General features: G+C 41.8%; 1 long non-coding RNA gene across 1 annotated transcript in view; it reads left to right on the forward strand.

Moving 5' to 3' along the window:
* The first annotated feature begins 1,386 nt into the window (after positions 1-1,386).
* LOC120374833 overlaps positions 1,387-27,158 on the forward strand; it is a 109,439-nt gene continuing 83,667 nt past the window's right edge. The window contains exon 1 of the long non-coding RNA XR_005586266.1: positions 1,387-1,464. This is a non-coding gene — a long non-coding RNA (uncharacterized LOC120374833). The remainder of the gene's footprint in view (positions 1,465-27,158) is intronic.

Consider the following 27,158-nt stretch of genomic DNA (forward strand, 5'->3'; position numbering starts at 1 on the left):
ACCTCCCTTATTCATTAACACCATTAATTTAGTACAAAGGAAGATAGAACTGTTGCTGTCCATTGCCCAATTAGTAGCTGAGCAACAGGAAATTGTGAACAATATTGTACAGGCCGTGGAAAAACCCTTGTAGGCTGTAATGAAAAAGGTCATGCTGTAAACCTAATATTAATAGTAGTTCAAATAGTTACAACTACTATAGTCTTATAAATGGATTGCCAAAGCACATATGCATCATGACATGAGTATTTCTTTATAAAGGTAGCTCAGTTTAGCTGATGGTAATTTAAAATCAATCCACAAGCACAAAATCCCAAAAATAGAATGCAAATAAAACAAATATGAATATTATAAAAAAGGAAAGGAAAGGCACTGGAATGTAGGCCTGGCTTGACATATGCAATTAAACATGGGGGAGACCTCATTTCTTAGAAGACTGGCATGGGGAGGTAAATAGTTCAACAGACTGGAAACAGAATGTTGGTGCTGTCTAAGATAGGCAAATGGGTCCGTGACATAAGAGACTGAATGTCTGAACTACCTAAGATAAGAGGAGGGAACACCCAAGAACAAGATAACAATCGACAAAATAAGTTGAGTACATACAGCTGAGGTAAAGAGTAGGTCAAACATGGAAAGTGCGTGGACAGAGCATGCTGTACAGGGATTGAGTTCTACAAAGTAACCAAGCCAATCCCAAAATGAGTAATGCGATGAGTGGCAAATGCAATGAGATGTGTAAATGTATATAAAGGGAGAGGATTTCTGTGTAATGTTGGATATGTGATATATCCTGCATCTACCCCCTGAATTTGAGTCTGATCAACTCAGTGTATTGTTGCTGTCTGCCAAATAAAAATACCTGAATGACAAAGTCTGGATTTGAACTGAGTTCTTGGAAAGCTGAGTGGAAAGGCATCTCGGAGGACATCCCAACACCCTGACAACCATGTGGATAATCCAAACCCTTAACTCTTTACCAGAGATAATAATGAGAAGCAGTATGTAGAGGACCCCAAGTTCTGTCCTTTTCCACAGCCATTGAAGGACAAAGGTTTAGAGGATGACTTGAACTTAATATTCCCCCCCAATATTAATATATAAAACAAGCCTGGGACTACTTTTCCCTGAACTAGAGTGGAGGGGCTTATAAAACTGTACCCTTCCCTTCTTTACACATAAATACTACAATAGGGTGTAGCTGGCCCTTTGATGACTCCTGCTGGAGGCCCTATGGTCCCACCACACCACACCCCAGGAAAGAAGCAGTGAAGGTGGGTCCTTCAGGCCTGCCCAGAGAGGCTGCATAGAAGCAGCGAATTAGAACTCAGCTGGGTCAGATAAAAGAAGCTGATGGGCCTAAACAGTTCAGTTGTTGTCTAGGATCAAGGAGTAAGGAAGGGTGTTCTGATTAAAGGAGCTTGATAGGCTGCATTTGCTGGACCAGAGAAGTGTAACATTAAGGTAATGGGTGAAAGGAAAGGGGTTATGTGGGAAAAGGCCCAGGGAATTGCAGCAGCAAAATGGAGGTATCAGTATGTGGTTGTTGGTTAGAGCATTGCTTCTCAACCAGGGGGACATGAACCCTGGGGATATGCAGAGGTCTTCAGGGGGTACATCAACTCATCTAGATATTTGCTTAGTTTTACAACAGGCTACATAAAAAGCACTCTCAAAGTCAGTACAAACTAAATTTTCATACAGAGAATGATTTGTTTATACTGCTCTATACATTGAAATGTAAGTACAATATTTATATTCCACTTGATTTATTTTATAATTATATGGTAAAAATGAGAAAGTAAGCAATTTTTCAGTAAGAATGTGCTGTAACATCTTTGTATTTGTCTGATTTTTGTAGTCAAGTATTTTTAAGTGAGGTGAAACTTGGGGGGTATGTAAAACTAATCAGAAAGGGGTAGAGTAATCTGGAAAGGTTGAGAGCCACTGGTTTAGAGGATCCATGGGTTGTGACCTGGAGTAGTGGATGGACCGGGGTTCCCCCACTGGTCAGCAGCACAGTGGCCTAAGCCCCAAGAAGGGGCTTTAGAAGTTTCCTTTAGAAGCCTGAGCAAAGGGCTGGATTTAAAGGAGCCCAGGAGGAGCTGAAGAGAGAAGGCACACTCAAGAAGGAGGGACTGAGTCCAGCTTGAGGCTGGGATTGGAAGACATTTGTTTTGTTTATTTTGGACTTGTATATACTGGAATGGGTTCATTCATATTGACTGTATGACTTGGGTGGAGTGCTGAGCCACTGAAGACCTGCCTAGTGAGGTTGGCAACAATGTGGGTAGTGGAAATGGGGGAGGAAATTGCAGGACCATGCCCAGTCTAGAGGAGGCACTCGAGGTGTATTCTCTGTCACCATATATATGAAATGTAGGCTTTTAGCTGGTCCATCCTGCTTGGGGATGTTCAGATCAGGGGGGTTGACTCAGGCTTACCTCCAGCCATCCTTCAACACATTGCCCTGGAAAGGCTGAGTTTTCTTCTCAGCTGCTTTCCTGGAAATTAAAACAAAATGGCTGACAGCCAGTTGATGCTCACAGATCATACTTGTTTGCTAAAGAACACTCTGTCTGCCCAACAAACCTGACTATTCTAATCATAAATTTTATTGCAAAATTCAGCTCAGCCTTAACAAAAGACCCTTGAACGGTATCTCTGATAATATTGATATGCTCCTGCTTCTCCTAAAAAGATAATCTCCTAGGGACCTGTTAGAGCATCACCTGTCACTACCAAGTTATTTTTGAGATACCAAAATAATCCAGCCTGCCTTTTGATTCATCCAAATAAGTAATTCAGCATCATGACCAGTCTCCCTAATTCCTACTATCAGTTCTTTCCAAAATGATATACTTCCCTGAACTGCTGTGAACACAGAACCAAAGCAGAGGCAAGGAATTAACCCTTTTTGCCATGCAAAAGGAACCACAGCTGAAATAGGAGGAAAAGATAAAAGGAAGCCTACCCTGAAGGTTCAATCTTTAGCCCCAAGAACATTCTAGGAAGGAAAGTTACTGGGTTGCTCAGGATTAAAGACACTTCCCTTTCCTAGAGACTGCTTTCTTGCCATTGATGACACAACACATCAGCACTGTCTGTCAGAATAATGTACCTAGTAGATGTATAGAGGTAGCATCACACAAGGAGGTTATTCTCTGAGATGGGTAACAAAAAAATAAAATTAAAGAACAAAACAATCACATACCTGTGTCACAAGCAGAGATGTGCTCAAAAGAGATTTGAACCTCTATAAAATAGTCAGTGGGGGAGGGGAGGGGAGGGAGGTTGTTTCAGGCTTATCCCTAATATTAATAATTAACATATATTGGCTCTCCTAAATATAAGCACTTATCTTTTTGAAAAATCATATAATCTTGAGAATGTACCATTTCCTTCCACCACCTCTTTGTCTTGTTTTGCATATTTCTAGTGAAACAATGGAACCAGATCATTATGACCAAAGCTCTCTTCAGTCGCTGCTCACATCTGTCAGATCAATCTATATCTTTTATCTGAAATTCACATTATCTTGCTGTATTGATTTAAAGACACAGCTTTTTTCCCCATCCAACATCAGCTTTTTTCCCCACTAAACTCAATTTAAATATATTTTTTCCAATTTGATAAAATTTGGTCTTGACATTTTTTTTTCCATTCAGTGATATGGCAACTATGCATATCTGGAGAAGGCCACTCAGAAGCAGTCAGAAATGGAGACCTTGATATTTTTCATGGGAATAGAAAGGTTGTAACTCTCACCATAGACACCAGGGCTTTATTTCTGGCCACGATCAAGAGAATGGCAAAAAACCCAAGATGTCTTACAAAGAGTTGGATTTTCAGAAGTAACTGTGACACTCAGGAGTATCATTTTCATTGACTTTTGTTAGGACTTCTGCTGCACTAATTTGCACAACCAATTATACAAGTAGCAGGGTGTGATTTGAGAATCTGTAGAAACGTATGAATTCTGTTTGATATTGGGGACTCTGATTGTATCTATACAGGCTAAAAACTCCATTTTGAACGTGGGGCTAGTTGACTTCCCTGTTGTGATGTTGCCCCATAGTGTAGCTGAGGGTAAAGGCAGGTAAATCCACTTCTTATCTGGGCAATATTGAGGTTAGTTTACCCACTTCTGCTTGTATTACTACACCACTGATGCTGACTCCATATTGGAAAGAAGTTCCAAGACAAAGTAATACAGGGATTTAACTGAGAAATAGCCCTCTATTTAAATGGAATTGCTCTAGACAATAGACTAGCTCCTACCCAAGGGAACTGGTTTGTCGGGGGGAGGTTATCTTGGCAATGAAGTCACTTGGCAGGGGTATGGCCTCTCACAGGACACTTGCAAGGGTACCACCTAATAGAAAGAGCTAAAAGTTATAAATAGGGAGGAGCTGATTTATCTGGATCTTTGGCCATTTTCTCCAGCCCATGAGGAGGAAGCAACCCAGTATGTAGCATCTCCTGAGGGATGTAGCATCTCCAAGGGAGCCCGCCTTCCTGACTGAACCCACAACTGGTCTTCCAAGGACTAACAAGGGAAGGGTGAGCTAGTGGAGGACACTGCAGTTTGATGCTTACTGTTTTGTATGTTCTGTATGTGATTAAGTAGAAGAGCAAATGTGTTCAACTCTCTGGGCAAAGTGGCTCTCTGCATGTAAAATGACTTGTTAGCTACTGGAGAAAGTTAAACTGTAAACCAAAAGCTTCACACCTTTGGGGTGGAGTTCTGGGAGAGGAGTGTGTTTTTAGTACAGGAGGATCTGAAGGGTCAGCACTGCAGCCAGGGTGAGGGTGGCTGGACAGTGGGTTCCAGCTCTCAGAAGGGGGTGCCATATAGAAGGTCTGGACCCCGAGCATGTGTGAAGGAACCCAAGGTTGGGGAAGTGGCTGGACTCCATTCATACTCTAAGCTTAAAACACCCAGGTAGCCAGGGACACACAAGCTTGGATTCCCCTCACAGCAGTCTGGTAGGTGGCCAGAAGGGTTGTGGGAGATGTGACAGGGAGCAAATAGAATCTTCAAATATTTGTACTGGGCAGTTTCTCTTTCAGTTCTCATCTGGCCACTCCTTTCCTGAATGTTTTTTTTTTAGTATATAAAGGGCCAAATTCACCTTTCTTTGAAGTCAGTTGGGTTACACTAGTGCTGAGTTTGGCTCACTACCTCCAGGCTCCCTTTCTGTACTATTTCACCCTGTGTGACTAGTTATATTGAGAGATTTAGTAAGTTTAATTATCTTTTTAAAAAGGAAACGAACAGCGTATACAATATGCATGAAAAATAGGCTACTCAGGGAGTATTATATACATCTGGCATATTTAAACATATGCTTCCACTTGTCTTTTTTTCAAATCAGTCCTTAATAATAATACACAATATATTTTGCATGTGCGGTTCTGGGAATGTTTCTCATCCAGGGTAAGCATGCCATTTCCAATCACATCTTCATTTCACTTATGAGGAAAGAAATGATGTTTCTGTTCTGGCAGGTTTGTCATTTGAAGGCTCAGTCAGTTAACTATATGAGTTCACTCTCTGATCCTCAGAGCGGAGAATAATGCCCTGCATTCTAAATATTAGGCATGGCTTTCTATTGCAAGTTTCTAACAAAAGAACAACTCTCATGATTGCTGTCTCTCTCCCCTTAGGACCTTTTCAGCTCATCTGCATCATAGGTTTTTTGTTTGGGAGGGTTTGTTTGTTTGGTTTTTCATGTTGTTTTATTGTTCCCTTCCCCTCTTCATGGGTGTTTTGGCTACATTGACCTGCACTCAGCTGATTGTTTTAATTGCACCTCTGCTCTCTTCATACCTTGGAAGAAATTCTCTTCCTCAATCTAACACCACTGTGCTATTCAGGACGTGCAAAGGGGTTGAATACTGGCTGCATCTGGCTAGCTGAGAATTCTTCCCATGTGCTGTAGCCCACCACTTCTCCAGCTCTGGCACGGCAGCATGCCATGGGGTGGGAAAGAGAATGGCCAGAGTGCTGCTGTGCTCTGCCAGTTCTCAGCTGGTGGACTTTGCCCTGGAGAGGATTGCCAGCTAGCATAGCTCAGAGCAGACAGGGTCAGAACCAGAAGAGCGTGATGCTTTGCTCCCGTCTTCTTTACCAAACATGATGGCCCATTAATGTTCAGACAGTTCATTAACCAAAACAGAGTTATTCTCATCATGACTAGTTTTCCCAGTTCTAATAAGAACTATTTATTATTTTATTTTATTATTGCAAGTGAACATACAACAGGCAGGAGAAGAGCAGAGTCATTGTTCCATTGGCACAATGAGGGCATCTGAAATGTAGTCTTTTCCTGCAGAGAAGGTTTGCAGCTCTTGATTTCAATGCATTAATTCTGCCCCATTGGGCCTTTAAATTCCTTTATAACCTACAGAAACTGAACAAAGTTGTAGCCATATCTAGTGTAGCTTGCAAGGTAAGGACACAAGTATGTCCATTGCAATTAGACTTCCATGAAGTGGCTCTGGATTTACACCAGTATACATCAGGTCGGACCAGTGTATACAGAACTTGAAAATATCTGTTTCATTTATGAGGCACCAAGTGTCAATTTAATATATTCCAGGAGAGAGAATATAAGAAAATTAAACTGTAAGAATTTAATGTAGAGGAGGTGGTGCTGTGTGAATTCCTGCAAGTAAATATTTTTGTGCAGAATTGGATGGCTTAATAAAGTCATTGGAAGCCTAATGAAGGTTGACAGTAAGCAAGTTCCTCTTAAATATTTGTTTATGGCAAATAGCATCTCTTGTCTGTCTCTTAATCAAAAGGAAGTAATGTCAACCACTGATCCAACTGAGCTGGGTAAGCACACACAACACTGCTCAAATCTCAAACCCGCCATATTTTGAATTACACACTAGGAAATGCCTATATATATATAATCACATACATAATCACAATAATTAACTGTGACGTTCCCCTTTGGTGTTATCTGGACCAGTGATCTGCTAGGTCATTCCAATCTTTGACTTTGGGAGCCAGCCCTGCTGTGAGAACCCCCACTCTTGGGCTGTTCACGCACAGCCTCTGGCATGTAAGCTGCTCCTTGGATTGTGCAGCCAAATTACATTAGCCAATATCTCTGGTACCAGACACAACCCTAGGAACCTCCGTCTTGCAGGGTCCAGTTATGCCGCTGGACACTGCAAGCTTACATGCGTTTGTCAATTTAACAAAGAAATTGATATGTACCAGGCTTGTTACCCCAAGGGGAGTCTCTGACATGCTTCAAACCAAACACACTGCTTCAGGTAGAATAAACAAATGTATTAATGACAAAGATTTTAAGTGATTATAAATCAAAGCATAACAAGTCGGATTTGGTCAAATGAAATAAAAGCAAAACACATTCTAAGCTGATCTCAACACCTTCAGTGCCCTTACAAACTTAGATGCTTCTCACCACAGGCTGGCTGGTTGCCCTTCAGCCAGGCTGTCCCCTTTGATCAGCACTTCAGTCGCTTGGTGGTGGTGTCTGTAGATTCAGGTGGAAGAGAGAAGAAGAGCATAGAAAATGTCTCTCCGTAGTATCATGTTCTTTCTTCCCTCTTGGCTTTGTCCCCTGCCCCTTCAGGATCAGGTGAGCATTACCTCATCGTAGTCCCAAACTGACCAAAGGAACGGGGGTGACTCACTCCAGAATCCAACATATCCTTTGTTGCTGCCTAGGCCAGTGTCCTTTGTTCCCGTGAGGCTGGGCTGGGTTTGTCCCATACATGCCCTGATGAGGTGTGAACTGCCCCTCTTCTCTTGGAGAGTTTTGCCTGGGCCTGTTTTAAGCCATGAGGACACATTTTCAGCCTCATAACTATATACATGAAATTACAACCTATAACATTCCTTTAACAGCAATTACTATAACATTATTATAACAAAAATGCTCAGTGAATCATGAGCTTTCCAAAAACAACTGACATGACACACTTTGCATTGGATACCACACAATCATATTATGAGGATAAACATGGGGTGTAGAGTGTTCCCTGGAAGTACAGAGCATCACAAATTCCTATGTGCGATGAGGTGGCTGCCTCTCACTGGCAGAAAAGGGGTTAAAAGAAGGTCTAGGGAGGCTGCGCTGGATTGCAGCTAATTAGAGAGGAGTAGCCAATCATGGCCTGGCAGGCTCATATAAGAGGGCCTGCAGGGTAGGGCAGAGCACAACAGCGTTCAGTAGCTGACTGGATCTTGACCAGGAGAAGAGCAGTCTCCTAGCAGGAGGAAGGAGCACCAGTACCTGGGACAGAGCAGTGCTGCAAGCAGGGACTGGGGGAGCTAGAGAGAGCTCCTGGCTGGCTGCTAGGGCCTGCAGGCTGAGGCCCTGAGGTAAAGGCAGAAGAAGGTGATGGAGCCGCATGTGAAGCAGCCCCAGGACAATGGACTTCAGTTGCCACTGAGGGAAGTTGCTGTCCCTGGAAGCGGGGGAATACTGAGTGTGGCACAGCTGGAGGGCAGTGTCACTGAAGAGGACGCCAGAATCATGGCAGGTGCAAGGATGTTTCGTGCCCTAGGCGAAACTTCCACCTTGCCCCCCGTCCAAGCCCTGTGGCAGCTCTCCGCCCCCCGCCCTGAGGCACCCCCCCCCATGGCAGCTCCGCCCTGAGGCATCCCTCCCCCATCCCGCGGCAGCTCCTCGCCCCAGCTCACCTCTGCTCCACCTCCTCCCCGAGCACGCCATCGCCACTCCACTTCTCCCGCCTCCCAGGCTTGCAGCACCAATCATCTGTTTGGCACCACAAGCCTGGGAGGGAGAGAAGCAGAGCGTGCTCAGGGGAGGAGGTGGAGCAGAGGTGAGCTGGGGCGGGTAGCGGTTCCCCTGTATGCCGTGCCCCCCCCTTACTTGCTGCAGGTGGCCCTTCCTGCACCCCCCTGCCCCAGCTCCCTCACCTAAATGCCGATGACAACTGGGGCAGCCAAAGATCTGGTCCCCACTGAAGGACCCTAAATGCCACCCCCCAAATGCTAGCGCCCTAGGCGACCACCTAGGTCACCTAATGGGTTGCACCGGCCCTGGCCAGAGTCCTGGGAGTATCAGGGGAGCAGAGCCAACGACCCGTCTCTTCCTCACAGTCTTTCAGGTGCTCTGTTCTCCCACAAGAATACAGAGAGGAAGGCTTCTTAATCCTTTTTCCTTTTCCCCCATTACTACATAAGTGCCAAACAGAATCTGGCCCTAGATGATTTAAATGGACTGCTGGATTGGGAGCAGTATGAAATCCCACCACTGTTATGAGCATTTTGTAAATAAACGGAGACATTTAGTATAATTAGATGCCATCTTAGGAAATTGAAAAAAAAATTAAAAAACTAATTTAGAAAACCATTTGTTAGGGCACATAAAACATGCTGCTCGAATGTGTTTCATAGTGATTTCACTGCAGAAGTACATATGCCAAGGCATTCATGAACAATTGCAATTATTGAACAAATGATCACAGAATCTGTTTGTTCCTCACTCAGGGCTGTTCATATGGCATTTTGTCATTGACAGTGTTTTAAGAGTTTCACTGCATCAGAAAAACCACTTAACAGGAAATCTCATATTATGAATCTCAGCTTGTAATCGTAGTCAGTTTCATGTGTCCCAAGTGGCTAAGCATTTCCAGCCTTACATCAAGAAGCGAGCATCTCCTGAGAAGGGAAGGGAGGTCAAGTACTATAATAAACCAGATTCCATCAGGACTGTGAAAAAATGCAACTCCAACCAACGCTAAATAGAAGGGTAGCTGGCTGGAAATGTGACTTGAAAGTATAATGAATAAGATGACGCAATTTCTAGAGTTTATGTCCACTGCTGTTGATTCCTCCTCATTCTCTCTGACACTGTTATTTACTCTGAACAGCCCTGAAAACTGTTTACTCAATACACGATATATTCAGAAAATCAGGACCACAGCAGTTCCAATGCCATAATTTCACCACACAGCTGTTAGACTGTATGTCTTAAAAGTGATAAACTCTAGGAAAGCTTTCAGACAAAGAACAAACAAGGAACACGCATTGTGATGGGGTGTTCAGCCCCACACAATTCCTGAAGGGGTTAAGATAGGCTAAATGGGCCAATTAACTGCATAGGTTGCACCTGGAGGAGAGCCAGGGATCAATAATCCTTAATTAAGGATGAAGCTCACCTTGGCAGAAACAGGCAGGGCTTCTATAAAGCTAAGAAGCTGAGAACAGAAGCAGGCTGAAGGAGTAAATAGTCTTTAGTCACTGCCTCACAGGAGGGAGATTTGTTAGAAATGACAAAAAGCCAAAGGGGGAAGTAGCTACAGGCAGTGGAGGAGGTGCCGGAGGAGGAGGAAGAAGTAGGACAAAGCCCAGGGAAGTAGCAACTTGGAGTAAGTACTCAATAGTTGTGGCGCACAGGGTCCCTGGGCTGGAACCCAGAGTAGAGGGTGGGCCTGGGTTCTCCTTACAACCCCTGGGGAAGTGGAATGGAAGGTTTCCTGGAAAGGCAGAGGGACAATTTGTCCAGAGAGACATTGACAGACCTGCAGAAGGGGAGAACTAAAATGACCTGGCTTGAGGGCCAAGTCACAAAGACTATGACTACCCTGAGTCCTGGACGGGGAGATTGAGACAACGGGCTAAGGGACTGCAGGCAGGGGTGTCTGATCAGCGATAGCTAATCCTCAGATGAGCCACAAGGGGGCATACCAGTGGTGAGTAGTAAACACTGTTACAGACCCCAAAAAAGCTGATGAGGAACAAGATATTGGTTTGAATGGATGTTTGGTTTACCACTCTGGTCAGGAAGGAAAGGCAAAAATGCATCTGCTTTTCCCTAATGGTATATAGGTGAAATGTAGCTCCCTTGAAATCACTGGAAAAACTCACATTGACTTCTGTGGAGCCAGGTTTTCACCCATAGCTTATCGTATTTCAGAAGGTATCTCCTTTGTATTTTGAGGAATCGCTACCAGAGTAGAAGAGGAAGTGTTGTTAAGGAAAAATCCTTGATTCACTTACCCACCCCAGCAGGCTACATTGGCTTGCTAAAATCTAGGGCTGATCAAAAACCTAATAAATCTTTTGTATCATAAATGTCAAACAACTCTTGTGTGCAAATGAAAGTTTTTTTTTCCCACAATTTTTCTGGGGTTTTTGTGTGTGTGCACACAACTTGCAACAATCTGTTTCAAAATCAACTGAAAGTGAAAAATTGTTCTGCTTCAGATCAAATGGAATAAAGATTATTTTTGCCCCTTTGGTATTTTTTTCCTTTATTACTCTCTTTGGTGGAAAAATTTCAACTAGCCCTACTAAAGCCTTCCCTTGGTGCTACACAGATAAATGTATCCTCCCCACTCAAACTGCATCTGCAGTGATTGAGGGGAAAAGTAAGACGAAGGGTGATAACTGTCCCATTGCAGGTAATCAGTAAAAGGGGATGAGATGAGGCATGTACTGTAATTTAATGGGAGGCTTTCTTAGAAACTATTGATCAAGATATGGAGGGAACATCCGATTGATAATGAAGAGGACAATTTGGAATTGCCAATTATTACTGAGACACTGTTCTGAAATATTATGGTACACCAGACCCCTAGATGTACTATATCCTATAACAGAGAAAGAAAGGAAATAATTAAAATTACTATACTAGACATTGACCTGAGTTTCTTAGAGTACCCTAAATGCATTGGGGCTGATTCTGAGGCTACATTTTAATAACAATATGTGCAAAAGAAGATGAATCTAGATTGCAGGCTCCTTAAGGCGGAGTTCGTAATTCCTCTTGCCTGTACAATGCTATGAACTGCTATATTACTAGATCTTAAAGCTGGGTTTAAAAAAACAAAACAAAACTGTCCTCTGAGAGTTTTGAAGATTGACATTTTTTCCTGCCTTGAATTAGGCTGGGAACTCAAACTTTCAAAAAATGTTTGAACTGAGAATTTGAAAACATTTTCACAATTAGGTCAATAGAAAATTTTCATTACAATAATTTCAAAATGTGTTGATTTCAACCTTTCAGAAAACTAACCTTTTTTTTAGCAAAAATGAACAAAACTTGACAAAAGTTGGATTGGACTGGGGGGAGGGGAGAACTTTTTGTGTTGACAATTTTGAAACTTTTCCTCCCCAAAAATCTGGAGATTCATGTAACCATCCATTTCTTGTGAAGTGTTTCACTTGCAACAAATTGATATTTATTGATTTAAAAGTTTCACTGGAAAATTCCTGACCAACTCTCCTATATATATATATAAATAAATATGAAGTTTTCCTCTTCTGGAACTGGAATACATTTTCCCAGGTAAATATAGAACAAAACCAGCTGTGGATATGAGTTAAATAGGAGAATGATGAGGTGATATGGATAATTCTGTTTGTAAAGCTCTAGAGGTTTCTGAATCAGGCCAGTTATCTGAAGACTCCTGCTATACTTTCTTCCTCCTCTGATTATAAAGATCATTTTTTCTAAATATTTCTTCAGTACAGAAATAAACATAACATATAGTGAAAAAATATTCACCTTTTCCCTCATCTTCCACCTAGCACAGGATTAATTCTTGGCTCAGTTTTTACTTTTGTGTCCCAGCAAATAATAAATGAAATTCCAAAGGAGTAATACTTACACCTTAGAAATGGATCAATTTGCAGCATTTAGTAGAATAAATGCCAAGGTAGAAGCAATTTGATTTATAATATTTCATATGGAACTTTTTAGTATAGCTTTGATGACAATTAGAAAAGAATGTTTCAGAGCTTAATAGACTTCAGCACAGACAAAATCTTGAACAGCATAACCTAGTATTGTGAAACTTCAGATGTTCTCTGCATGTGCCCTTTTAATTTACAAAACTGTGAACTAATGAATATTTAAATATGTGTGCCTGTTTATTTCAAGTTATGATTAATAACCATCAACTAATTAGGATTTATCAAAAACATCTGAAACTTTTTCCCATTGGAAAATGGGCTCTAGTCAATCAATTTTTTCCATTTGAAAAGATCAATTTCAGTGCGATTTTCTGTCAGGAAAGCAAAACAAAAGGTTTAGTTTGACCTGAATAGAAATGTTTTGTTGTGGTTTGGGGGGGGTCCCTTTTGAAGAAATGTTAACCTCTGCTCTTGAGCTACCAGAGTGCCTTATGGGAGCTCTCATTCTGGGTCCCTCATTCTCCACAGGAGAGAATCAGGACATGGCACTCAGCTGTGGAACATCTCCCATATTGCACTCCCCCTGTGGCTGAGTCATTGAAGTGTCTCATGGATCCCCACTGACTGTGGCCAATTTATGCCATCCTGGCAGCATAAAGGGGGTGGATATACAAATTCGGAGACTGTTCTAGCCTATACTAGGATCCAGGCAGGCACCAGAAAATGGAAAAGTCAAAGGTGACTTAAACTACATGGATAACCTTGGTAATAGGAATTGGAGTAAGCACTACCCAGACCTAGAGAAGTGTGGGGGAAGTTATCCCTGTTTTTCTATAAACTGACTGACTATGCCTACCTGCCCTTACTCTGTGGCATTCCCTTAAAGATCCCTGCAGTAATTGTTGTGACCACTGACTCCTTTCAGTGCTCCTAAAAATGGAGCAGAGAGACAGGCTCAGAAGGAATTGAAGGATGCTCCTGGAGTTAGTGCCCTGAGATGGAGCAAGCCCTACCTAAGGGAAAAGCTGAGATAAACTGAGCTCTTTCCCTTTGTATATGAAAACCTTATAGAGTCAGGACTCTCTTGATTTTGTTAGTTGCTTAAAATAATCTCTGCCCAAAAGAATGCTATTCAGTTTTATGGTTTATTTCCAGAACTTGTATGTTCATGTGTCCTACCCGCTAGGTCAGGGTGGGATGGACAATGGATATAATTCTTCCAGACCTAATAATTAAGTTGCAGCAGCAGCACTGGTTCCAGTGGCAGCTGGCAGCCCAACAGGAACAGGTGGCCCTGAATCAGCATCGCACATAGTTGGAACAACTTATGGCTGGTGGGTGTTCTTGTCCATGGTCTGACTGGGCCACCCTTCCTGTTCCAGAATCAAGACCCTTGGCAATGTTAACTTCTTTAGTCAAGATGGCCCAGGAGGATGAATAGTAAACACCTCAGCATTGGACCCATTGTTGTTAAATACATGAGTGAGATGTCTTCTTTCCAAGTTTGTTTGTTTGTGTGTGTGTGTGTGTGTGTGAATATGTATGTATGTGTATATATATGTGTGTGTATGTGTATATATAAATATATATATAATTAAAATCTCAACATAAAAATTCATCAGAGTTAGGGTGACCAGAACTGAACTTGGTATTCCAGGCGAGAGCATACTATTGATTTGTTTAATGGAATCATATCATCTTTTTATCATGGTTTGGCACAGAAATAGTTCTCTGAGCTTGTTCAAAGTTTGTTGTAAGGAATACAGAAATAGTTATGGTTTGTTTTCCAGTACAACAACAAAAGTAAGTCTCAATGTCAGGAGAAAAATACAGACTCGTGGGGCTAAATTTTCTAAAACACCTCAATGCCTGCACAAAATTCCTATTCTTGCATATCTTACACTTATTAGGCCAAATTCTATTGCGTTACTCACACAAATAGCTCCATTGATATTAGTAAGGCAAGAAACATTTGGTCCTTTATGTAAATATGTACATATGAAGAAACAAATAGACATAGCCTAATGTATATCTGACTAGCTGAAAACTCCTGGGCTCAAGGAGGGAACCATAAAAGTTGGAGGTGGAACAGCATATTAGCTCCACTCCTACTTAATTGTCTTCTATGCTATCATGGTCCAAAGTTTGCTTCCATGCTTGGGCAAAAGGGGGCATTATTTAGACTATAAGCTCTTTGCGTCTGCACTCTGCTTGTACAGTACCTGGTACAATAGGGCCTCACTCTTAGCTAGCCTTTAGCCAGTGTGATAATAAACATGTTCAGGGGTTGTCTATGCTGCGGTGTAAGCCCAAAGTTCAAACTCAGGCTCAAGTCTACCCTCCCAATCTAGATCTAAATTTCACTAATCCAGGGTCCCAGGACCCCACAGGGGGTAGCAGGTCTAAGCCTGAGTCTAGCTGCCATCCAGGTTTCATGCCCTGCTACTTTGAAATGTAGCCTCATCCCCCATGGATACATGCTCTGAGAATCCGCAAAAGGTGTCCCACAATCCTAGAGGCTGACTTTCTTTGGCCCGTGGACAGTCATTTTGCCAAACTACACCACAAACAAAGGGCTAGAGCAGCCACATTTCATAAGGGTGCTAAAAAGTCTGGAATATGATTGGTTGAACTTAATAGCTGTGTGGGCACTGAAGGCTTGGGTTCACACTCAGGTTAGAAAATTCTTTATCCGAGGGTTGACTATGTAAAGATGTTCAAGTCCCGGGTTCTCTAATCCAGGGTCTGCTGACTTGAGTTGCACTAACCCTAGGCTTACACTGCAGTGTAGACCTAAGGCACCCATTTGCATTATTCATGAGCTTGTCATACTCTGGGTAAGAGCACGGGGCGATGTAGCCTTCACAGCCAGCCCCTCCCCACCCCCCCACAAATCCCAACACATAGAGGTGGGATTGGACAGAACCTTGCTCGCACCTTCCCCATGTACTAGCCAGAACTCCAGGGGACATACACTTTGCCTGATATAGACCAAGCACACTATGTAAGAGGAACCCAGAAGTCAGAGTTGGAGAGTTAAGATCTGCTTTCTGGTCCGCTTCAGGAGCAGCTCAATTCACTGTTCCTTCTTCAGGGCTCCTGGCATGGCCACAATTTAGCCATATATTCTTAGGACCCAATCCTCCTTCTATTGACTTCTTAACATTGGGTCTAGTCTTGCTTGAAAAGTACCAAGTGATCAAATGATGTAAAATAAGACAGGACCTAAAAGCAATCTTTGTGGCACCTGATTGGAAGTTTCTATATCTCTTTTAGAGCTCTTAAACCAAGCTCTCTGTTGCAAACTCATGGGAGCATGATCTTAAAAATCATTCTAGCTTGCAAGAGAATGTTGCTATTTCTCACCTTCTAAAAGCAATTCAATCTTCTCCATGCAGCTCTAACTATAAGACTTTTCTGATGGGTTAAAGACGATTGCAGAAAATAACTTGGCAAAGGGAAATGTAGCATAATTGGTAATTTGGCAGAAAAAAAATGCAAAGACTTGACTTGTGACATTGTAGGGCAGCAAGTGCACTTCCCTAAAACATATAACCAAAATGGAGAGGCTCAAAGGTTTTATTTTGTTTGTTTGGTCTCACATACCACCACTTTTATTCTGTTTTGCTATTTAAAATCTTATCCTCATGAAATTCATATTTCCTTCAAAACCTTTAATACCTTCAGCCCAGTTGCGCTGTTTCCTAGTATTTGTTAAACTTCTGGCCAAAATCCTCTTCCAGATTCTCCCAGAGGTAAACTGGTGACAAAAGCAGTAGACAATGCTAGGTATAAATAGGCAGAATATGTGCATATTCCACAAAGAACTAACAGACTGGCCTGAAAGATTAAAATACTGATTTCAAGAGATGAACGCTATAAATAGTCTCTTCTGATTTCCGAATTTACAGGATCATCTCTCTTACGGTACAAGAGTTGGCATAGACATATCTGGCATTACTTATAATAATGTCAGTGACTTGTGTAGTTTACCAACTGCCATTGTCATTGTTTCCTATGATTATAATGGTTACAATTAGGGCCTGAATATCTGAAGTGCCAAGCCCCCACAGGTCCCATTTCTTTCAGATGGAGTTGTAGATGTTCCACACTTCTGAATATCAGCCCCTTAGGGCTGTTAGGACAGGCCTACAAAAATTACATACCACATCATAGTAGCAAGGAAGATAAAACACATTACCAGTCCTTTTGAAAGTAATATTGAAGATGTGAAAGATGGTGCATATGAAGGACCCTATAAAAGTAACTGTGCAGTAAGCCTATGCACACATCAAAGGGATCCAATGATCTATTACCTATGATTGTGAACCTGAAATAGTAGTGATGTCATCAGAACCTAGAGAGGCACATCACACTCCAAACAAGACATGTAGTGTAAAACACAAACAGCCAAATTCTGCCTCCTATTACATCTGGGAGACACACCACACCCCTTCCATTTGACTTCAAAGTTGCTTCATGAGTGAAGGGCACGATTGGCCTGACAGTATTGAATGCTTGAATTATTATATAATTAGTAGTAGAAAAATAGCAGAGCAATGCCTGTTTAGGGCTAAAATGGTGGCATGTAACTACTGCCTTGCAGTAAGTGCATTAGGGAGATGCACTGCCCAGGGATAGAGCTTGGGGAGAGCTTCCGCCTCAGAGGTACCTCTCTAAGTGTCTTGGTAGGAACTGTGCAAACTATGCTGTCCTTTAAGTTGCTTCACCCTGGTGGACACAGCTCATGTCTCATACCAGCCATGTGACAGACTGGGGATGTCTGTCTCAAATTGTGAACTCCACTCCTCACAGAGTTGATTTTTGTATTGTAAACTTTAAAGTGCGACTTTCATGTTGCGTTATGCATCTTGTGGATTGTATCATTTGTGGTGGTGATTTAACACCTAGTGGAAATCCTGTCTCTGAGAAGCTCTGATAGAACAATCAGGAGCTATCAGTGTTGAATGGCTCTTCCCTACTGGAACAATTGGTTCTTTTACCCATAGGCCCATTTACTTTGAATGGCTCTCTACACAGAAGCAAGAAAGTCTGCACAGCATAAGGATGCTTCTCAAACCCAGGACTCACAGTATGGTGCAGAACAGACCAGGACATGCTGCATTCATAATTTTGTATTTTGCAAAGATTTATAACTTTCTAGTATGCTTTGTTAAATGCAAAGAGCCTGTAGTCCATGGGTTCTCAAACTGGGGATCAGGACCACTCAGGAGTCATGAGATTATTACATGGGGGGGTCACGAGCTGTCAGCCTCCACCCCATACCCTGCTTTGCCTCCAGCATTTATAATGGTGTTAAATATGTAAAAAAGTGTTTTAATTTATAAGGGGGTTGCACACAGAGGCTTGCTGTGTGAAAGGGGTCACCAGTACAAAAGTTTGAGAACCACTGCTCTAGTCAGTACTGCCAAACTCATATATTCAAAAATCACTAGGTAGGCTTATCAAAAATCATGAGATTGGCTTTAAAATCATGAAATTATGTCAAAATAGATTTGCCTTCTGCTTTTTGCGTATTTAGGGTGCACTGGGATCACATTTCTTCACAGCCATGAAGGCTAGAAACTTGCTTATTCTTAAAGATTGAAGGCTAAAATCATCACACATTCACTTGACTCCAAGAGCTGGGTCTTTAAAGAAAACAATTATCATAAGACTCACGACAAAATCATCAGAGTTGGCAACACTGAGTAGTTAAATTCCTTTGCTAAGTTTTGCTTTTCTGACATGATGTCCCTGAAGGCATTAATTGAGATGCTCAGTGTGCCAATGCTGAGGTGGAACTTTGGAGGGAGTCACTGGGTTCAGAATCTGACAGCCAGGCTGTGGGATCCCACTGCTGAAGAATGTCAGAGATGGGTTCTGTACCTCGGAGTGTTCCTGGGAGACCAGTCACTACCCAGATCGAGGGGACTTAGAAGCACATTGGATCCAGCAGTTGGGTTCACTCAGAACAAACTCATGATGGGGATCTCAACGGTACACAGAATGAGCAGTCCCTGCGCTCTACGAAGTGTGGGGACTACAAATCCAAGTGAACCTTGAGCTGAACATTGAACATGAAGGGAAAGCTCCTTAAAAACTCCTCCCACCAGGGTCGGTGCAACCATTTAGGTGACCTAGGCAGTTGCCTAGGGCTCTAGGATTTGGGGGGGTGGCATTTTCTTTGGCAGCCAGGTGGTGTGGCTGATCTGGATCTCCGGCGCCCGCCACCGCATTTTCGGGAGGGAGCTGGGGCTGGGGAGCGGGGGGAGGGCTGCCTGTAGCAAGTAAAGGGGGGCGGAACGCAGGGGAACTCCCCGCCCCAGCTCACTCCTGCCCCGCCTCCTCCCCAAGCACACCATGGCTGCTTCACTTCTCCTGCCTCCCAGGCTTGCAACGCCTAAGCTGATTGGCGCCGCAAGCCTGGGAGGCAGGAGAAGTGAAGCAGCGATGGCGTGCTTGGGGAGGAGGCAGAGCAGGGGTGAGCTGCTTCACTTCTCCCTCTTCCCAGGCTTGCGGCGCCAATCAGCTTAGGCGCCACAAGCCTGGGAGCTGGGAGAAGTGAAGCAGCCACGGTGTACTCAGTGTGCTTGTGCTCGTGCGCAGAGCAGGGGTGAGCTGGGGCGGGGGGGTGCCTCAGGGTGGAGGGTGGGGATGGGGAGCTGTTGCGGGGTGCCTCAGGGCAGAGGGGGAGCCGCATGGGGGCTCGGAGACAGGGGAGGGCGCAAGGTGGAAGTTTTGCCTAGGGTGTGAAACATCCTTGCTCCAGACTTGCCTCCCACCCATGCAGTTGTGTACATGCTAGTCACAGACTTGTCCTTAATAGTTCAAAAATATGTTCTGCCTTCCATTTCACCATGCAGCCCCACTGACATGAATGGGATTGCACAGCATGTTATTGAGGGCAACGTGTACAAACTACAAGGGAGTCATAGACCTGAGACTGCAGATAGCTGACTGAACACAAAAAAGACTGTGCATAACAGCCAAATTCCCACTACCAGTGACTACTTTGGTTACTTTATTTCATTCATTATTTTTTAAAATAGCATAAATACACTCAAAATTTGTGTCTGCAATCTAGAATCTGTGATGTAGCTGATAATTTTTCAAATTGCATGGGCTATTAGCATGAATTGTTTTTTGAAGTGTATATTATGTTTTCCATATATCAGCAATATTCTGAAAAATATAAAGCATTGGCCTAATATTATAAATGTTAATGCAATATTAAGTGGTGGTGAACTACAAACACATTAAGAATTTTTTTCTAGCAATATCACTCTGAAGTCTTGACATAATTTTGTTCCTGTGCCTTTTAAAATCCAGAAATTTTAACAAGTATATTAAGAGCTATAATATTGTTATCATTAACACCTGGTACATGTACAAACCTCTTCTCTCTTCTTTTCTGATTAAGGCAGTACTTAAGGCCAATATACTAGATAAAAGCTACCATACAATCCTTTTTAGTACAATGTGTTAAATATGCAAAATTGTTAAATTAAAATCACATATCATGTGATGGCCATATTAATTTCCTCTCAGAATAATGTTATCCCCAAAGGAAAATTGCATTACCTTGTTTAGCTGTAGCAGAGAGAAGATATTAGAAAACTTGCACTGTTTTGTGCAGCAAAGGAACAGCTATTGTAATGGAGCAGCATTTTAATTTATGTCAATTTCAATACAGACATAGAAAAAGAAGACTTTTATGCAAGACTACAGGTAACCTACTAAATTTAAAATACAACAAAACTTATGGCAGGACTGGGGAGTGAAGTGTTAGAAAGTCAACAGCCTTGTTCCACGCAAGTCAGCACATCCTCAAATTAAATTCCCCACCCATGTTCCTTTAAATTGCTAGTCCATCCCTCTACAAAATGTCATAACCATCCCCAATCCAAACCTCAGCCATCCCCAAATAGATCTCTTGCCAAACGCTTGGGGTTTTCAGCATGACCCAAAGATCAACACACTATGGATATTGTAGATGACAAGATGGAATGCATTATCACACAGGGATAAAGATGGTCTCTCAGTTAGGCAGCTTCCAAGCAATTTAGAGCTTTGTAGTTCAGAAGACTCACATAGTGCTATGCCAGCAGGAATTCTAACATCATATGCTCACAACAAGAAGTATCTCTTAATGTGAGGGTCACTGCTGTCTGTATCCCCTTGTTTCTAGGCTAATTTAGGTGCAGTGTTCAGTAGAGTAGTAGTGACAAAGGCAGGGCCAGCTCCAGGGTTTTTGCCGCCACAAGCAGCGGAAGCGGGGGGAAAAAGTAGCTATCGGCAGCCACTCCACCATGCCGCTTTCTTCGTCGGTGGCAATTTGACGGCAGGTCCTTCCCTCCGAGAGGGACCGAGGGACCCGCCGCCGAAGAGCCTGATGTGCTGCCCCTTCCCCTTGACCGCCCCACGCACCTGCTTGCTGAGCTGGTGCCTGGAGCCGTCCCTGGACAAAGGCATGGATGATTGTAATAAAGGCTGTATGTTAGTGAAAGGATCAGTCTGGCCACTACTACCCTAGGATCATCTAGCAGCAGCTGGTGTTTTACAAGGCACCCAAATTACAAATTCAATTAACAAACGATGGACAAGTTAGAAGGGCTATTATCCTGATTGGGGGAAGCAATCTACCAGCATACTGTCAGTCTTCTCTGGGTTTAGACACTGTTTGTGCTCCTCCATCAAGTCACTACTTGACTCTGAGACCAAGTGGAGAAAACTGAGCATCATGAACACACTGGAAACTCTTCAACCCGTGCCTCCTTGTTAACCCTTCCAAGGTGGAATGTTGTTGAGCACATATGAAAGAGTCCTTAAGGTGACAAAGACCCATAATTTTCCTCTGGGATCTCTCTAAGAGAAAAGAATGATACTTACTTACATTTAGGCTTACATGCATCTGAACATCACCTAATGATCAGCTGTATTGAAAGCATCTGATAGCTCTATCGGCATAGACATGCAGGATGAAATCCTGGTCCCATTGAAGTTGATGTAGCAGAGCTTCATCTTTGAACTTTGTCCACTGCTAAAAGACGATCCCCCGACACCAGCATTGCCATTGCCAAGAACTGATTCTCATTTAGGTTACCTTTTTGTATGTTATTTTTAAGATTCTGGCTTTTCTTAAAATTGAGACCTTTTTGCAAACTCACATTTTAATATATATGCAGCTATTTTTTTCTTCTAACATATCTAGTTTTTTCCTACTGTTAAAACTACAACCAACTGCAAAATGCAAATCCTCTTGATTTATGCAGACTTCATTTAAATTGTTTTTGCTGTATAACTTAACTACAAATTTTAATGTACTTTTTTTAATAATTATGCACTAAATTACATAAATGGGTTGTTATACCTTACTTTGCCATAGATTTACTATTTAAAACATGTCCTTCATTTCAGAATGGTTATTTTTAAGGCTGCCACAACCCCAAAGTCAGGATATCTTTCTAAGGATGGTACCGGCTAAAGTGGAAAACTCATATGGGAGGGATTTTGTGACCCGTGGTAGGAGACCCTGATGTCAGGTGATCCTGAGAGGGTTCTTGGTAGGTGAGAAGTTGACTATTTTGGAGGAGGGTGAAAATGGACAGTTTTATGAGAAGATGCAGGTCAGTAGGGGCATTTCCTGATCACCTCCACTAACTCATCCAGCCTCCAACATGCTTTTGATAGAAGTTTTCTAGTGCAGTGAGAGACCTGGGTTGGAGATTGAACTTTTCTCCCCGACCAGGAAAGAGAATGGAAAGATGATTTTCAGTATGCTTAATGATAACTGACTCCCAGAGGAAGCTGCTGATGCCTTGCTTTCCATCATTCAGCTATGGTTTGTTCCATGAAAGGGCTTTTGTGGAAGATGATAGGTTAGGTTAGATTTGTAATGAGTGGCATTTTTTAACCTATTTTGTTAACTGAACAAAGCTGTCATTGCAGTGGTTGCCATTAAGAACTCAAAATCTATCAACGGCTACCTCACAATGTTTTTTGTATTACCACAATTTTCCATAAATTTGGAAAAGGAAACAACTGTGGTGTCTCAGATATTGTCATGTGTTAATTTAAATGTGGCCAACTTCTTTGCTGTTTCTCAGCTCCTACTTCAACAGGGATTTATTCCACTAACTTTTCATTGAAATCTAGGCATCACAACACTATTATGGACTTGGTACTGGTACATTCAGCGTCCCAGAGGTGCATTCTGCAGAATGGCTGGACGTACCAGATACAATATGTTTGGCAGCAGTCACGCAATTTATTCATGAAGTCTTTTGAACTGGGAATTCTGGCATAATTGCATTGTTGTAAATACTTAAAAATGTGTAAGCCTAAATGCAAAGGGAATTGCATACAGTACTTAGTGACAAATGTTCCATGCAATATACTAGATTTAGCTGCCCCACTTTCCTGATGCTCTGTGGAATTGAATGGTTACATTTATGTGCATAGCAATGAAAATATTACATGCAGTGGCAAGCTAAGGACTAATATCTCCCAAGTTTTATAATAAAAATATATTTAAGAGATAATCCTGTTGGAAAGCTGCCCACAGTCCTCTGCATGGTGGAGTACTGTTTGGCACACTGAGAGCAAAGAAAGAGCTCTAGCCCTCATGACCAAGCTTCTTGTCATTTCACACTGTGACAGTCCAGGAGACCCTGCCCTCACGTTCATTGGTTGAATGGGTCACGATTTGCCCTGCTCCTTTTTGACAAAGGCGAGGGTAGATTGGGGCGTGAAGCACATTGACTCCTGTTTTCCTGAATGATCTACTGAGGGTGCTTCTATGAGTTGCTGCAGTTGATTAGGAGTAGGGAAAGTGATACTCATTGACTTGTCTATCCTCTATGACATCTCACAATAGCCACTTCACCTCTTTCTTTGTTTGGTGTTCTCTTATTAATCTCCTGTGAATAGATCTGTTTGCACTTTCTAGGAGAAGTACAATATTGTGAAATATAGATTTAGCCTACTCCATATTCTACAGCTTGTAAAAGAGCTATTACTTGGTTGCTTAAACTGGTGGGGGGTGGGGAACACTAGGAAAAAGTACAGTTGTTTATGGGATTGATCATACCTGCATGCATGTGGTGCACAGCCAACTAGTCAAAGGTCCTGCATTGGCTGCTGCCAAACTCTCCTAGCCCTAAACTAGAGTGCTGCATAGCATGCTAAGTTCCAATGTAGTGCTGTCAGACTAATAACTTATTTTATATATGATTAGATTGTTAAAAGATATAAGATTACAATATCAAACACAATAATATATTTTTTAAAAATGGAGGATACAGTCCTACAGTATTTAAAGTGAATTTAGAAAGTATATGAAAAGGGAACACTGACTATTTAACATATATCTCACAAGAGATAATATACACTATTACAATCTAATGTATTTAATAACATATAATCTACAGTCTGTATAATAAAATTACTTAGCTCTTGTTTAGCACTTTAATCTGAAGACCTCAAAGCACTTTACAAAGAAAGGTGGTGGTGGTTGTTATCCTCAGTTTACAGATGAGGAAACTGAGGCTCAGATAGTTGAAGCGACTTGCCCAAGGGTGCCCAGGAAATTGTATTCCTGGCTCTGCCAATCTCCTAGTATATCAATGGGGAGAAAATACTGGGTACTAAAGGGCTCTTTAAACTAGCAAAGAAAAGCATAACACGAAGCCAATGGCAAGAAGCTGAAGCCACACAAACACAAATTAGAAAGAAGACACCACTTTTTAACGGTAAGGTGATTAACCATTGGCACTAACTACTGGGGTGAAGTGATTCTCCATCTCTTGATGTCTTCAAATCCAGACTAGATGCATTTCTGGAAGATATGCTTTAGGAAAACACAAGTTATGCTTTCATTAATCTGGGTGAAATTTAATGCCTTGTGATATACAGGAGATCAGACTAGATCTAATTGTCCCTTCTGCTCATAAACTCTATGAATTTCCTATGTGACCCTGAGCAAGTCATTTAGGGACAATGGGTCTGTTACATTTACTCAAGCTTCCTACTGCCTTACTCCAAAAACAGTCTCACTGAAGGCAATGGGTTAGTCAAGGGATCAAGTACTACTCACTGTGAATAGCTGTTCACTTCCCCATAACTCTATACCACTGTATAAAATGAAAATAATACTTCCCTGCTTCAAAGGGAGGTTGTGAGGATGCATTAATGCTTTTGAGGTTCTCAGTTTCTACAGTGATGGAGGCTATATAAGCACATAGGCCCCAGTTCAGGAGAGCTTTTAAGCATGAGTTTGAGTACTTTCCTGAATTAAGGCCCTAGAAAAACCAGACAGAGACACACAGGCAGAGATTAGGTTATGTGAAGATGAAGGATCAGACAGGAGCTCTGTGGCAAGACCAACAATAGAAACCAGATCTCCTGACTTCCCTAGGTGTGCTTGTATTTATATATAAGTATTCTGAACATACCCTGGAAGTGATCTGAAATCCTGTGGAAAACATATGTGCAGATTCACAATTGTCCTTCATTATGCAGTACTTCAAATTGTGTTTCAGAGCAGTGGGTAACAGAGGTTTTGCACCTAGTGAATATTTTATTACCATACCATTACCAAGTTCATAATTGGCATAAGGAAATAGAACTCTCACTGACTTCAGTGGGTGATTTACCTGCTTATCGGGGGGTTGAATTTGTCCTCTAGAGTTCCAGAAACTCACTTTTACAATATTCCACTTTACTGGCTTCAGTGGAAGTTGTGCACTAATTACTGTAAGAGACAAAAACAGAGTGAGACTTGCATTATTTAAAATACCAACTGTGATAGTTTCATGAGTGTTTTTTGTGGGGGTGGGGCCCTAGGGATCTTTCTAGCCTCCAGCTAGAAGCCTGAGAGACAACAAAACATCAGAATAAACAGCAGTCTTCCTTTCCGACTTCCTCGGAAACAGTGACTTGTTCTGGATGGCTGTCCAGCTATGTCTATTTCTATCTCTTTCAACTGAGTCATGAAAAAAATTATGTAGGCATTTCTAGCACTTTGGTTTATTAATACAGCTTGCTGTAAAGAACCTGTTTCTCATTTGATTAGGGCAGTCTCTTTATATCTTGTATCTTTCAGAACCTAAATGTCTGGCACAAAGCATTTTAACCTTTTTCTACCCAAAATAGGCACCAAAACCTTCAATAAAGGTTCACAAACAATTTTCTCCATGATATTCTATTTGCTAAGTTCATTGTGATAGTGTCACTAGATTTAAGACAGAGTGAAATCCTGGCCCCATTTAAATCAATGGCAAAACTCATATTGACTTCAGTGAGTTCAGCATTTCACCCCTAGTGCACTGAACTTGTTCTATGCTGTGACTGTAAGTACTAGTGCTGAGAAATAACATTTCTGTCCCATGGGAAATTCTGATGATTCAACATTTCTTTTCATTCAAATATGCGTGAAACATTGGAATATTTGAATTTTTCATAGAAGAAATATTCTGAACAATTTTGATTCCGAAAAGTGAAAACATTTAGTTATGACACTTTCGATAAGATAAAGCATTTCAACATTCCAAATAGAAATTATTCACTTCAGTAAATGCTTCATTTGAGTCAGTTCAGAATTAATCTACATTTCCCTTTTAACTGACACACACCCCCATTACCGTTGTAGTTCAGGAACTTAATTCCCTCCCCCCCCCACCATTCTATGGACTGAGTCCTAGCAGGACTATATATCCCATGATGCACCACCTAGCTTGGTCAGAGGGGAGGTTGCATTGAATTATGAGAAATGTAGTCTTCCAAGAACCCTGGCCTATAGAAGAGAATTGGGACCAGAATTACAACTTCCATGAGGCAATGTACCACAATAGGCAGTGCAGTTTAATATTGATCTGACATGAAACACATGTTTTGGGTCAGTTCAACAAAACAAAATGTTCCAATTCAGGTTGAACCAAGCCAAAGCAAAATATCATCTTTTGTTTTTTTCTGGAAGAAAATCAAATATGCAGCAAAATTGAAATTTTGTACAAAATTTCATTTTCTATCAGAAAATCATTCTGATGAAAAATTCCCCACCAACTCGAAGTAATGTTTTTATAAAAAGGAAATGCTTTAACAGTACATGCTACTCCTGATTTCTGTGACATTATGTTAATATAGGGCCTTATTCTACATGGTGCTGAGCTTCTATCACATTATAATTCCAAAATAAAGTTTAATTGTTTTAATTGGAATAAAAACCATGATTTTAAAATCATGCTTCAGGGATATGATCCAAAGCTTACTGAAGTCAAAATAAAGTCTCCAGGTAATTTCAGCAGGTGTTGGATTATGTGCAAAGTCAGCAGAAATGGCCAGGCACCAGTAAATGAATAGGAGTGGGGCGGGGGGGAAGGCGGGGACTTCACCATACCAGGTATCATGTAGCCTTGACTCCTGTTTCTTTATGGTTGAGATTAGGGAGAAAGTTTGAGAATTACACACTTTGTAAATCACACGATTAAGCCCATCCCTGTTCACT

Source organism: Mauremys reevesii, linkage group 11 (assembly GCF_016161935.1).
Source record: "Mauremys reevesii isolate NIE-2019 linkage group 11, ASM1616193v1, whole genome shotgun sequence".
Classification (NCBI taxonomy): Eukaryota; Metazoa; Chordata; order Testudines; family Geoemydidae; genus Mauremys; species Mauremys reevesii.